Source organism: Anomaloglossus baeobatrachus, chromosome 5 (genome assembly GCF_048569485.1).
Source record: "Anomaloglossus baeobatrachus isolate aAnoBae1 chromosome 5, aAnoBae1.hap1, whole genome shotgun sequence".
In the NCBI taxonomy this organism is placed as follows: Eukaryota; Metazoa; Chordata; class Amphibia; order Anura; family Aromobatidae; genus Anomaloglossus; species Anomaloglossus baeobatrachus.
The window spans coordinates 305,022,732-305,038,144 of record NC_134357.1 but is presented as its reverse complement, the minus strand read 5'-3'; the positions used below and the strand labels follow the sequence as shown (position 1 = coordinate 305,038,144).

The 15,413-nt window shown below is 42.6% G+C and overlaps 1 protein-coding gene across 2 annotated transcripts in view; it reads right to left on the bottom strand.

Moving 5' to 3' along the window:
• EPN3 (epsin 3) overlaps positions 1–11,396 on the bottom strand; it is a 114,028-nt gene extending 102,632 nt beyond the window's left edge. Inside the window, exon 1 of one of the 2 annotated variants that reach the window (XM_075347508.1) lies at positions 11,066–11,396. The gene's annotated coding sequence lies outside the window, so the exon portion shown is untranslated. The remainder of the gene's footprint in view (positions 1–11,065) is intronic. The other variant, XM_075347507.1, reaches the window with a different exon arrangement.
• Positions 11,397–15,413: the final 4,017 nt, after the last annotated feature.

The window sequence follows — 15,413 nt, the reverse complement described above, 5'->3', positions numbered from 1 at the left end:
ACAGTAGTGGCTACCCCATACCCCATCCTATGAGGAGAAGAGATGTGGATACTTAAATGTCCAGGAGTACAAGGTTCTACTCTGGCTATGGTGACAGAACCCCTGACTCCTTCCTCTACAAGGAGATTGGATGTGGAGCCTCTGGAAGGGAAGGTGACTGTTAGGCTGGGGCCACACGGGGCACTACTGCGATGCTTGCATGACACTCGGCTCGCACTGGCAGCACAGCAGGAGCCGAGTGTCATGCTAGTGTCTCTGCGACTGCGGTCCGATCATGTGAGCGGACCTCAGCTGCGGGGGGTGGGCCGGCTCTCAGGAGGGGCGGGCAGGTGCTGCGGAGAGGAGGGAGGGATTTCTCTCCCTCTCTCCTCTGTAGCCGGCTATTGCCATTCTCACTCTGCATGCGCGGTATACCAGTGTAATGCGAGTGCAGTGCGATTTTTCTCTCACCCCATTCACTTGAATGGGTGCGAGAGAAATGAGTCTCGCTTTACAATCGCAGCATGCTGCGATTGTTTTCTCGGTCCGATTAGGGCTGAGAAAATAATCGCTCATGTGCGCTGACACACAGGCTAGAATTGGTCCGAGTGGAATACGATGTTTTATCGCACTCCACTCGCACCGATTTTCTCGCTGTGTGGCTTAGGCCTAAAGAATTGAATTGTAGCATTAGGCTGGGTTGTGTTGGGACTAATAGGACCAGTATGATTGGAAACAACCTATCAGGAACTGAGAATGTGCCTTAATATGCCTTGTACAATAAAATATGCTTGATGATATGTGGCTGCTGTTTGGTGTATGAAAATGACCTGTGTGTTGAGTAAAGTAACATTGTTTGAAACAAATTGGAATTCTTCTTGTGGAAACAAGTTGTCATTTGGTCCTGACCAGCCAACATCAGTGGGCAAATAGCTCTCACTACACAAGTCCACACACCCAGCAAAGACCAGCTCTTTCATGTAGCGTGTCAGAGCATATGAAGTCAATCCCTTGTCCATGACAACAACACTTTGCAACTCTTCTTGTGCCAATGTAATAGGATATCACCTATGCACTTCCAGAAATCAATTGGAGTAACAATGTCTGTATGTCTGATTTACTTAAAAGGATCGATTGAGATTAGAAAAACATGGCTGCATTCATCCATTACCAGAGCTTATTTTGTTTACTGGCTTAGTCTATTATTGCAGCTTATTCTGCTCATACACAGCCTCTCTCCATCTCGCTACTAGACCCCATTCTACAAAGCCCCTTGGAGATCTTTCCAAGAGTAATTTCACACTGCTTTCCTCTTTCCGTTCAGTGGTCCGTTGGGGCTTCTGTCCAACCCCCATGCAAAACGCGTTTCGGATGGATGTGCCGACAGGATCAATGATTATAATGGTGCAGACAGTATAATGGTGCAGACAAAGTCACTGTGTGCTCTGTCGACTGTCGGTTTATACGCTTACCGCAGGCGGACACCCAGACGCAGTCTACTACGTCTGGGTGTCCACCTCCAATAGGCGTATACTCTCGAAAATGGTGCACGACAGCGCACACGGTGACTCTGTCTACACCATTATAGTCAGTGGCCCCATCGGCAAATATGCCCGAAATTCATTTTGTGGGGGGTTTGGATGGAAGTCCCGATAGAACCACTTAACGGAGAGAAGAATGCAGTGTGAAAGTGCCCTAACATAAAAACTGTATAATTTCTAGATAACTCAGTTTGATTAGAAATCCCAAGTGTAGATAATATGTACAATACTCCAAGCCATCATATCCATTAACGATAAGATATTATCAATAACATTTCATCTATTACTTAATATAAGACTAAAGGCCGCTTTACACGCTACAACATTGCTCAAGCAATCTCGTTGGGGTCACGGAATTTGTGACGCACATCCGGCTGCATTAGCGATGTCATTGCATGTCACACCTATGAGCGATTTTGCATCGTCACAAAAACGTGCAAAATCGCTAATCAGTGACATACCCCCCTATTCCCAATTATCGTTGCTGCTGCGTGTACGATGTTGTTCGTCATTCCTGCGGCAGCACACATCGCTATGTGTGACACCGCAGGAACGAGGAATCTCACCGTACCCGCGGCCGCCAATGAGCAAGAAAGGAGGTGGGTGGGATGTTACGTCCCGCTCATCTCCACCCCTCCGCTTCTATTGGGCCCCCGCTTAGTGACGTCGCTGTGACGCCGAACGAACCGCCCCCTTAGAAAGGAGGTGGTTCGCCGGTCACAGCGACGTCGCAGGGCAGGTAAGTAGTGTGATGGGTCTGAGTGATGTTGTGCGCCACGGGCAGCGATTTGCCAATGTCACACAACCGATGGGGGGCGGGTACGCACGCTAGCGATACAGGTAACGATGTTGCAGCGTGTAAAGCGGCCTTAAAGCTCTGATGTTGATTTGTTTTTTACACACATGAGCCTATATGTAAAAAATGAATCCAGGCTCCAAGCATCCTGTCTTCCGTCTTATAGATCATATATTTTCTATTGCTTCACTCATGAGTCACTAAAGGGTAAGACAACGTAAAGGATGTAGTTATTGTTTTTATATCTGAAATGTCATTGCAACCCACAAAGTATTAGCCATGCTTCCTTGTGATACCTTTGTAATATTTGTCAATTGATTAAGGAAGTCATTATTCTTCCACCATTTAGATATATGAAAAGTGGGTCAATGAGTCTCATAAAACTGGAATCACATGAATGAAGAAATTTTATGTTGCTTTAAAAGTATTTAACTTGATGGTAAATGAATGACCAAATCTATATAAACTATTAATCTGTGTGTCAGTCGCATCCATCTACAGTGTCTGGTACCACAGTTATGATTTTGTTAAAGTACCCAAACCCAGCCACATGGATGTGGTCAATATGGTCTCAGTGAATGCAGTGATTGGGCCGGTGCCATTGACTTTCCTCCATTCTTATCTAACTAACCATAGATTAATTATTTGGGCAACTGTATTCATGAATTTTATTTTTTTCATTAAGTTCCACTGCCACAGACCCTTGCCATACAGTCTGACTTTAGAAAGCATTCGTGAAAGCAAGGGCCGTTCTAAAGAGACCACTTATACCTGTATGGTCCTGGAATAGGATGTCACCATTGCAACAAGTTGGGATATTCTTTTCCCTCCTAAAAATGGAAGATTTTAACAACCACATTCCAAAGTGATAGACTTGTAAAGTTACCGAAAGGAGTCACTGAGTGCTGGAAAATTCCATAAAGATAAACAACACTTTGCAGAATTCCAAACCTCCTCTTGCATTACCGTGAGTACAGAAATTGTATGCCCGAAGATTCATGGCATGGAACTAACTATGCAGCTCAAATATGGAAAGAAAAGGGTTAATAGACCGTGCTGCCGCAGAAAAGAGGGTCCATGTACAAGAAATTAATTTGTCTACGCGTTTCAAAGCCTTATGACTTCTTCCTCAGGACAAATATATATACCAGTGTATATATATATATATATATATATATATATATATATATATATATATACACAAAATATATATTTATACCGGTATATGATTTGTCCTGGGAAAGAAGCCATAAAGCCATTAGGCTGTGAAACGCATAGACAAATAAAATAATTTCTTCTACATGGATCCTCTTTTCTATGGCAGTGTGGTCTATTAACCCTTTTCTCTCCAAATTTTAACTGCATCTCCACGTGGATTCTGCTGCAGCCATATTTACGCCATTACAGTGGTTGTGACTCTCACAACCACTCCAGGTGAGTATACCCCTACAGCAGCTTTGCTGACAGTGTTTTAGGATAAGACCCTATTTGTGCTTACTGTCTCTTCCAGCATTTTTAATCATGGAACTAACTATAAAATTGGTTAGCAGAGGGATAAGGTGGCTTTACACACTGCAACATCGCAAACGACATCGCTGTAACGTCACCGGTTTTGTGACGTAATAGCGACCTCCCCAGCGACATTGCAGTGTGTGAAACACATCAGCGACCTGGCCCCTGCTGTGAAGTTGTGATCGCTACAAATCGTTCAGGACCATTCTTTGGTCCTTTGTTTCCCGTTGTGCAGCATGATTGCTAGAAAGTTTCAGTGTGTAAAGGGGACTTTACAGCGACTTTGTTAGCGACTTCCCTTTCAAAAAGCTGCTTTACAACGTCCCCAATGACTAGCTAGGTCGTTCTGCAGGTCCGGATCGCTGTTGCGTCGTTGGCCATGTTTGCCTGTTTGACAGCTCACCAGCGACTCACCAGACTTTGTAGCGATCCCGGCCAGGTTGGGATCGCTGGTGGGATCGCTGAAAGTCTCAGTGTGTAAAGGGGCCTATAATGGTACAGGGTGTTTATCAGCGTTTAGCTCTAGTGAAGGTCAAATTGTATGCTTCCATCTTCACGGGACAGTTCGGGTGAGGTTTTTCTCTGTTCAAGCATCATTATGCCTCAGTGCACAAAGCAAGGTACATAAACGCATATATAAATGAGTTTAGTGTAGAAAACACGACTAACCCTGAGAGAGCACTGACCAGAACCCTATCAAACACCTTTGGGATGAAGTAGAATGGATATTTGTGAGCCTGGCCTTCTTGCCCAACATCAGTGGTTGAAATCACGGTGGATGAATGAACAAACATTCCCTCAGATACAGTCCAACATCTTCTAGAAAGTCTTCCCAGAAGACTAGAATCTGTTATAGCTGTAAAGAGAGGACCAACTCCATATTAATGCCTATAGATGTAGAATAGGATGTCATCAAAGTTCCTGTAGGTGTAATGTGTAGGTATCCCAATACTTTTGTCCTTATAATGTACTGAACTCTACAGCACAAGCAGCATGGTTTGCAAATCTTGTGAAGGTCATTGCTTGAAGCCTGAAACAGTGGTCCGCAAGTTGCAATAAGTTGCTCGATAATTTTCACTAGTCATTTTGACTACCGAACCTACTCAGAACAGCCTACGAGATATTTGTCATATTGAGATATTCTAAATCATTCAACCCATGTTCTATTAGACAAACACTCAACGCTTTAATATATTCTTTACCACTTTTGGTTTTGATTTTGGTTCTTAACTTATGCCAGAATCAGGACATCTATAGCCACATTCCTTATTTATCACAATCCGTTACTACTGAAAGAGCAAGATGTATTTTTTTCACCAATGGTTTATAGACATGAGATTTGATCATATTACACTTTCCATTGTCTTTATGTTTTATGTGTAATATATCATAAACCAAAGGACAACATTAGGAGAAGCAATACACAGGCAAAAATTAATTCAGATGTTTGACAAATATTTTGATAGATAAGGTTATTACATTCAGCATGTGACTAGGAACCACATAAAGATAAGGTGCCTGGAAGCAGAAGGCCTCATTGGAGCTCTGATATTCACCTTGAGAAAGTCTGATAACATTCATTCATAGGCTGAAGGTAGTCATGCAGATAAAATGAACAGCTGATTTCCACTGGACCTTCCAACCATCTAAAGTGTATACCGAAGTCACAGTTGCGAGTGTCTCAAGTGTAACTTATGCGAGTCTCACATTGCATCCCCCAGCATGGCCGCACACTCTCCGGACAGGAGCATCTCAGTTGCATAGCGATACATGCAACTGACCCGCTTCTGTCAGGAGGTGATGCGATGTGAGACTTACGCGACTTACACGCGAGATACTTGCAATGATCTCACTTTTCTGAGATTTTATATATATATATATATATATATATATATATATATATATATAAATATACACATGTACAGACCAAAAGTTTGGACACATCTTCTCATTCAAAGAGTTTTCTTTATTTTCATAACTCTAAAAATTGTAGATTCACATTGAAGACATCAAAACTGTGAATTAACACATGTGGAATGACATACTTAGAAAAGTGTGAAACAACTGAATATATGTCTTATATTCTAGGTTCTTTAAAGTAGCCACCTTTTGCTTTGATTACTGCTTTGCACACTCTTGGCATTCTCTTGATGAGCTTCAAGAGGTAGTCACCGGAAATAGTTATCCAACAGTCTTGAAGGAGTTCCCAGAAATGCTTAGCACTTGTTGGCCATTTTGCCTTCACTCTGCGGTCCAACTCACACCAAACCATCTCGATTGGGTTCAGGTCTGGTGACTGTGGAAGCCAGGTTATCTGGCGTAGCACCCCATCACTCTCCTTCTTAGTCAAATAGCCCTTATACAGCCTGGAGGTGTGTTTGGGGGTCATTGTCCAGTTGAAAAATAAATGATGGTCCAACTAAACGCAAACCGGATGGAATAGCATGCCGTTGCAAGATGCTGTGGTACCCATGCTGGTTCTGTATGCCTTCAATTTTGAATAAATCCCCAACAGTGTCACCAGAAAATCACTCCCACACCATCACACCTCCTCCTCAATGCTTCACGGTGGGAACCAGGCATGTAGAATCCATCCGTTCACCTTTTCTGTGTCACATGGCGAGCTGGCTGGAAAGGTCTTATTGTATATATATATATATATATATATATATATATATATATATATATATATACACACAGTACAGACCAAAGGTTTGGACACACCTTCTCATTAAAAGAGTTTTCTTTATTTTCATGACTCTGAAAATTGTAGATTCACATTGAAGGCATCAAAACTATGAATTAACACATGTGGAGTGAAATACTTAACAAGAAAGTTGTGAAACAACTGAAAATATGTCTTAGATTCTAGGTTCTTTAAAGTAGCCACCTTTTGCTTTGATTACTGCTTTGTACACTCTTGATGAGCTGCAAGAGGTAGTTACCGGTAATGGTTTTCACTTCACAGGTGTACCCTGTCAGGTTTATTAAGTGGGATTTTTTGCCTAATAAATGGGGTTGGGACCATCAGTTGTGTTGTGCAAAAGTCTGGTGGATACACAGGTGATAGACCTACTAAATAGACTGTTAGAATTTGTATTATGGCAAGAAAAAAGCAGCTAAGTAAAGAAAAATGAGTTGCCATCATTACTTTAACAAATGAAAATCAGTCAGTCTGAAAAATTTTGAAAATTTTGAAAGTGTCCCCAAGGGCAGTGGCAAAAAACACCAAACACTACAAAGAAACTGTCTCACATGAGGTCCGCCCCATGAAAGGAAGACCAAGAGTCACTTTTGCTGCTGAGGATAAGTTTATCCGAGTCACCAGCCTCAGAAATCGCAGGTTAACAGCAGCTCAGATTAGAGACCAGGTCAATGCCATACAGAGTAGACACAGCAGACACATCTCTAGAACAACTGTTAAGAGGAGACTTTGTGCAGCAGGCCTTCATGGTAAAATAGCTGCTAGGAAACCACTGCTAAGGACAGGCAACAAGCAGAAGAGACTTGTTTGGGCTAAAGAACACAAGGAATGGACATTAGACCAGTGGAAATCTGTACTTTCGTCTGATGAGTCCAACTTTGAGATCTTTGAATCCAACCACTGTGTCTTTGTGCGATGCAGAAAAGATGAATGGATGGACTCTACATGCCTGGTTCCCACCGTGAAGCATAGAGGAGGAGGTGTGATGGTGTGGGGGTGCTTTGCTGGTGAAACTGTTTGCACTGTTCGGGATTTATTCAAAATTGAATACTGAACCAGCATGGCTACCACAGCATTTTGCATGCTATTCCATCCGGGATGAGCTGGACCGCAGAGTGAAGGCAAAAGGGCCAAGTGCTAAGCATCTCTGGGAACTCCTTCAAGACTGTTGGAAGACCATTTCCGGTGACTACCTCTTGAAGCTAATCAAGAGAATGCCAAGAGTGTGCAAAGCAGTAATCAAATCAAAAGGTGGCTACTTTGAAGAACCTAGAATTTAAGACATATTTTCAGTTGTTTCGCACTTTTTTGTTAAGTATTTCATTCCACATGCGTTAATTCATAGTTTTGATGCCTTCAATGTGAATCTACAATTTTCAGAGTCATGAAAATAAAGAAAACTCTTTGAATGAGAAGGTGTGTCCAAGCTTTTGGTCTGTACTGTATATATATATTTTTTATATATAACCTAATATATATATTTAACCTCACGCAGGCTGAGGGAAGCATAAATATAAAAACAGTAAAGATGTTTGTATGTTTACGACAAAAAATAAAGATACAACTAAATTTATCTCCCAGTCAATGTGAAGAAATCACATCCAAACTGGGAAAGGATCCATTACCACTAGGGACCTCTGCTCTTGATGCAATATTTGTATCCTACATTATATTCAGTGTATGCATCCGATACCACAGTATCCAGGAGAAGCAGGACATCATTTTTTTAGTTCACTTTCAATCATTGCGAATATCATAATATGCAAAATCTTTTACATTTTTAACAATACATTCTGTTGAATGAAGATTTTTCCATGTATTTCTGATACACCCATTCTTTCCTTCCAAGCTGTCTTAGATTTTTCCCTTCAATGCTCAAGCAAGTTTCCTTAATCCCTAGCATAACCTCTGACTTCTAAAAACAAAACTACTGTAAATTTCATAGACAATATGCACTACCAATGCCTGAACTGTACATATTGAAGTGTAAAGGTTAAATAACCTGAGGCTAATTTCCATTATCTACAAGTGCATCTCAATAAATTAGAATATTATCAAAAAGTCACCTTATTTCAGTAATTCAATACAAAAAGGGAAACACATATATTATATAGAGTCATTACGAACAGAGTGGTCTATTTCAATTGTTTATTTCTGTTAATGTTGATGATTATGGCTTTCAATCAATGAAAATCCAAAAGTCATTATCTCAAAAAATTAGAATAATCATCTCAAAACACCTGCAAAGGCTTCTTAAGTGTTTAAAATGGCCCCATAGTCTAGTTCAGTAGGCCACACAATCATGGAGAAGACTGCTGAATTGACAGATGTCCCGAAGGCAGTCATTGACACACCCCACAAGAAGGTTAAGCCACAAAAGGTCATTGATAAACAAGTTGGCTCACCACAGAGTGCTATATCCAAGTGTCTTAATGGAAAGTTGAGTGGAAGGAAAAAGTGTGGTACTGAAAAGGGGCACAAACAACCGGGATAACCGCAGCCTTGATAGGATTGTTAAGAAAAGGCCATTCAAAATTTTGAAGGAGATTCACAAGGAGTGGCCTGCTGCTAGAGTCAGTGCTTCAAGAGCCACCACACACAAACGTGTCCAGGACATGGGCTACAACTGTCGCATTCCTTGTGTCAAACCACTCATGACCAATAGACAACGCCAGAAGCGTCTTACCTGGGCCAAGGAGAACAAGAACTGGACTGTTGCTCAGTGGTCCAAAGTGTTGTTTTCAGATGAAAGTAAGTTTTGCATTTCATTTGGAAATCAATGTCCCAGAGTCTGTAGGAAGAGTGGAGAGGCCACAATCCAAGCTGCTTGAGGTCCAGTGTGAAGTTTGCACAATCAGTGATGGTTTGGGGAGCCATGTCATCTGCTGGTGTAGCTCCACTGTGTGTTATCAAGACCAAAGTCAGTGCAGCCATTTACCAGGAAATTTTAGGTCCCCTCATGATTCCCTCTGCCGACAAGCTTTTTAGAGATGGACATTTCATTTTCCAGCAAGACTTGGCACCTATCCACATTGTCAAAAATACCAATACCTAGTTTAATAACCACAGCATCACTGTGCTTGCTTGGCTTGCTTATCCTCAAACTTGCCTGACCTAAATCCCATAGAAAATGTATGAGGTATTGTCAAGAGGAGGATGAGAGACACCAGACCCAACAATGCAGACAAGCTGAAGGCTGCTATCAAAGCAACCTGGGTTTCCATAACACCTCACAGTGCCACAGTCTGATCGCCTCCACGCCACGCCGCATTGATGCAGTAATTCATGCAAATGGAGCCCCGACCAAGTATTGAGTGCATTTACTGTACAGACTTTTCAGTAGGCCAACAATTCTGAGTTTAAAATAATTTTTTCAGTTTTTCTTATATATTATTCTAATTTTCTGAGATAATGACTTTTGGTTTTTCATTGACTGTAAGCCATAATCATCAACATTAACAGAAATAAACACTTGAAATAGATCCCTCTGTGTGTAATGACTCTATATAATATATGTATTTCCCTTTTTGTATTGAATTACTGAAATAAATTAACTTTTTGATGATATTCTGATTTATTGAAATGCACCTGTATTATGGAGGTCTCTCAAAATAATCTAAAATGTCTAAAGGAGTTGTTTGCTTTGAACAGCCACTATTTAGTGCTAAGTTGATTACTGGGTGTTCCCTAAACTTAATGATATATTTAGGGGAACCTAACAGCTCCACCACAGGCCGAAATGAGGCATTACACTGTATCCACCGAGATAAATGGGCATAATGTGCAGGTTCTACTAAAGATGCTCCTTCAGCTTTGTAGTTCCTCAGTGATGAAACAACATTCAGTCAGAATTTTAGTATTCTCAAACTAGACGCGTAAGTAGTCAGCCATGTGAGAAAGCTGAAAGGAAATGAGATAGCGAGATGCTATTACGAGTAATGGGTGAGGGTCACAATTATAAGATGTTGATAGCTGTTTTCAAGCCGTAAATGTATGTCACAAGTAGAGTTGGTACAAATGGTTCATCAAGTACGTCAGTAATCTGTGACTACTGGACAGGAGCCGATATCTGCCTCCTACTTGTTGGCGTCCCAGGCTTCTGTTCTGTGTGGTGTAATATCATCATTGCATTGCGATGTATATGTGACAATCATCAGGTGGCTGGCTAATCAAATGAAGAGACGCAGATGCCCTTAGGGAAGAAATGGTTTTCAAGGCTCTCATCCAGCGACCACAGATATCTCGCATGGCCGATAGACCAGGTACTGAGAATCATTCCGCATCAACCCTAGTCAAGATATATTGTATCACTATTGTATCTATGAGTATTACACATCTCTAAAAATATAGACCAACAACCTCTCCATAATATTACCATAGTCATTTAAAGAGCCCAATGGGTTCAAACTGATACAATGGTACATGTGCGTATATATATATATATACACACACACACACATACACACACACATGTATGCACCATGGGAGTAGCGCCTATATGGTTCCAATAAGACATTCCTCTCCCCGCCTTACCTGTTACTTCTGCCTTCTTCAGTAGGATGGGTGAATGCCAAACTCCATAACTTCGCAGGTAAAATCCTTTATGAAGTGCCAGCTCCGTATGTTAGAGATGCACACACCTTTATGTGGTAATATAGAATGTGCAGTGTCTCATACACGTACAGAAAGGTGCATTAAATCGGATGAATTCCATTTGCTGTAGTGTGACTATGTGCCATTTTATGATTGTACTGTCTCTATCCTGGGTCTGATGTATGTGAATACTTATCGTCTATCCCTGCGCCTGTCTATGTGTGCGAGTCTTACCAATGTTTCCCTCAGTCACTGTATTTCTTATGTGTCACCCTGACTCTAAGTTGCTCAGCTAGTTTTGCAGGTCAGACACTGATTCAGCCCACATTTAACTCTTTAAGAACAAGCAAGTTTCTACAGGTACTTGTACAAAGATGTATCACGGTGACTGTCCTATGTGAATATTAGTACAATGAGAAACTCAAGGACAATAGGCAAACGTGCAGCGAGATATACAGTAACTTGTAGAAGAATGCTATCTATCAACTAACATTGTATACAGCTTCATAAGTCTCCTACTAAGCTGACAAGAAGCCATATTAATACACATTAAGAAACTGGTAGAAAGGAAAAGTAGAATAAATGTTCTAACACCCCTGCATTTTGCTTCCATCCTTTTCAAAAAGGGACCTCTGAAAACTAAGAATCTAAATGGGTGTATTACCAACTGGCCCATATTTGTTCAAGTTTTTGGCATAAACTACACTACGTCACAAAATATTGAAAACTGTAACATTAGTGTGCCAATATTCAATTTTTATGCCACTGTTGCCAAAAGATGAACAGTGGGCGCAGTCTCCATAGGCCGGGTGATTCTATGCTGAACAAAACTATGAATACAACACTTCGGTTTTTGCTTCCATATTTCATGAGCTGATCTCAAAGATCTAAGATTTTGTCTCTCACATATTGTTCTCAATTTTGTCTAAATCTGTGTTAGTGAGTGCTTCTCCTTTGCTGAGAATAATCCATCCACCTCAAAGGTGTGGCATATCAAGACGCTGATTAGACAGCATGATTATTGCACAGGTGTGCCACAATAAAATGCCACTCTAAAATGTGCAGCTTTATCACATATCCCAATGCTACAGATGTTGCAAGTTTTGAAGGATCGTGCAATTGGCATGCTGCCTGCAGGAATGTCCACCAGAGCTTGTTGCCCGTGAATTGAATATTCATTTCTCTACCATAAGCCGTTTCCAAAGGCGTTTCAGAAAATTTGGCAGTACATCCAACCGGCCTCATAACTGTAGATCACATGTAACCACACCAGCCCAAGACCTCAATATCCAACATCTTCAACACCAAAATCATCTGAGACCAGCCACCTGGGCAATTGCTGCAACAATTGGTTTGCACAACAAAAGAATATCTACACAAAGTGTCAGAAACGATCTCAGGGAGGGTCATCTGCATGCTCGTCGACCTCATCGGAGTGCTCAAATTTGATGGCATCTGGTATACTGAAGAAGCATTCTCTTCATGGATGAATCCCGCTTTTCACTGTACAGGGCAGATGGCAGACTGGCAAATGGTGGTCTCACCAGATACTGGCTGGTTCTCTGACACCCCCCCTTGCAATACTGTAAAACTGCTTTACAGTGGCATTTTATTGTGGCCATCCTAAAGCTGGTGTCACACATAACGACGACGACAACGACGTCGCTGCTACGTCACCATTTTCTGTGACGTTGCAGCGACGTCCCGTCGCTGTCGCTGTGTGTGACATCCAGCAACGACCTGGCCCCTGCTGTGAGGTCGCCGGTCGTTGCTGAATGTCCAGCTTCATTTTTTGGTCGTCACTCTCCCGCTGTGACACACACATCGCTGTGTGTGACAGCGAGAGAGCGACGAAATGAAGCGATCAGGAGCTGGCACTGGCACTGGCAGCTGCGGTAAGCTGTAACCAGCGTAAACATCGGGTAACCAAGGGAAGACCTTTCCCTGGTTACCCGATGTTTACGCTGGTTACCAGCCTCCGCTCTTGCTGCCAGTGCCGGCTCCTGCACTGTGACATGTGGCTGCAGTATGCATCGGGTAATTAACCCGATGTATACTGTAGCAAGGAGAGCAAGGAGCCAGCGCTAAGCAGTGCGCGCGGCTCCTTGCTCTCTGCACTGTGACATGTAGCTGCAGCACACATCAGGTTAATTAACCCGATATGTGTACTGTACCTAGGAGAGCAAGGAGCCAGCGCTAAGCGCGGCTCCCTGCTCTCTGCACATGTAGCACAGCGACGTTATGATCGCTGCTTCTGCTGTGTTTGACAGCTAAGCAGCGATCATAACAGCGACTTACAAGGTCGCTGTTACGTCACCGAAAATGGTGACATAACAGCGACGTCGTTGTCGCTGTCGCTTAGTGTGACACCAGCTTAAGGCACACGTGTGCAATAATCATGCTGTCTAATCAGCATCTTGATATGCCACACCAGTGAAGTGGATAGATTATCTCGGCAAAGAAGAAGTGTTCACTATTTAGACTGATTTAGATGAGTTTGTGAACAACATTTGAGAGAAAAAGGCCTTATGTGGACATAGAAAAAGTCTTAAGCGGGCTTTGCACGTTGCGACATCGCAAGCTGATGCTGCGATGTCGCACGCGATAGTCCCCGCCCCCGTCGCAGGTACGATATCGTGTGATAGCTGGCGTAGCGAACATTATCGCTACGCCAGCTTCACACGCACTCACCTGCCCTGCGACCATCACTGTGGCCAGCGACCCGCCTCCTTCCTAAGGGGGCGGGTCGTGCGGCGTCACACGGCAGGCGGCCAATAGTGGCGGAGGGGCGGAGATGAGCAGGATGTAAACGGAAGCCGCGGTGACGCCGGTACACAGCGATGTGTGCTGTCGCAGGAGCGAGGAACAACATCGGACCGTCGCGTCAGCGTAATTATGGATTACGCCGACGCTGCACCGATGATACGATTACGACGATTTTGCGCTCGTTAATCGTATCATCTAGGCTTTACACACTACGATGTTGCATGCGATGCCGGATGTGCGTCACTTTCAATTTGACCCCACCGACATCGCACCTGCGATGTCGTAGTGTGCAAAGCCCGCCTTAGAGCTTTGAGTTGAGCTTATGAAAAATGGAAACAAAAACAAAAGTATTTTGTTTATATTTCTGTTCAAAATATATGTAGATTTCAGTTCAGAAAGTTTTATTAAGCAATTAATTGGTGGTAGTATGTGACCCATTTTATAAAAGAACTGAAATTGATTGTATTGTTTAGAAAATCCGTTCCAAGTATTACATGTGACCACTACAAAGTGTATCCCTCAATCTGGAGGACCATGCATTACAGAGACCATATATGTTACCACTAAAATGTGTATCCCTCAATCTGGAGGACCATGCATTACAGAGACCACACATGTGACCTCTACAAGGTGTATCCCTCAATCTGGAGGACCATGCATTACAGAGACCATACATGTGACCTCCACAAGGTGTATCCCTCAATCTGGAGGACCATACATTACAGAGACGATACATGTGACCACTACAAGGTGTATCCCTCAATCTGGAGGACCATGCATTACAGAGACCACACATGTGACCACTACAAGGTGTATCCCTCAATCTGGAGGACCATGCATTACAGAGACCATACATGTGACCTTCACAAGGTGTATCCCTCAATCTGGAGGACCATGCATTACAGGTGCGTCAAGCTGTAATGATGTTTCACCCGGCCAGCTAATCAAAAGAAAAGCCGCAGATGCTGTCAAGTAAGAGTTGATCTCATAGCTTCCATCCAGCAGCCACAGATCTACCGTCATGGCTGATAGACCGGGTCGTGCAAATCGATTTACACCAACACTTACTGCATATGTTCTTGGAAAAGATTTGTTGTGAAAATTAATTCAGAAAGGGATTACTAATATTGAAATGTCATCCCTTATGTTAAGATCTTGTTTGACACTCCCAGATTTAGGGCACATGGGAAGGGCATCAAAAGTGGCATTACAACTAGTTTCCTGTAGTTCTGGGCGGTAGGTTTCAGCACTATCCAGAACATTGATGGGCAGACAGGTCTGTCCTGTTCTTGCTTCCACATTTAGAGCATGTGTCACCAGATGAAATTCTTGCAATTTCACAACATCAACAGCAGAAGAGACAGAAACTAAGAGCTTTTTATTCAGAAACATTTGATGAAGCCACACTGAACGCACAGGTCAAGCCAGCGTACAGCATGTACAGGCACAGACAAGTGTGAAGATACCGGCCTGAGGGTCTTCTTTGAAACTCTTCTTTGAATTGTTAACCTGTGTTGCCTGG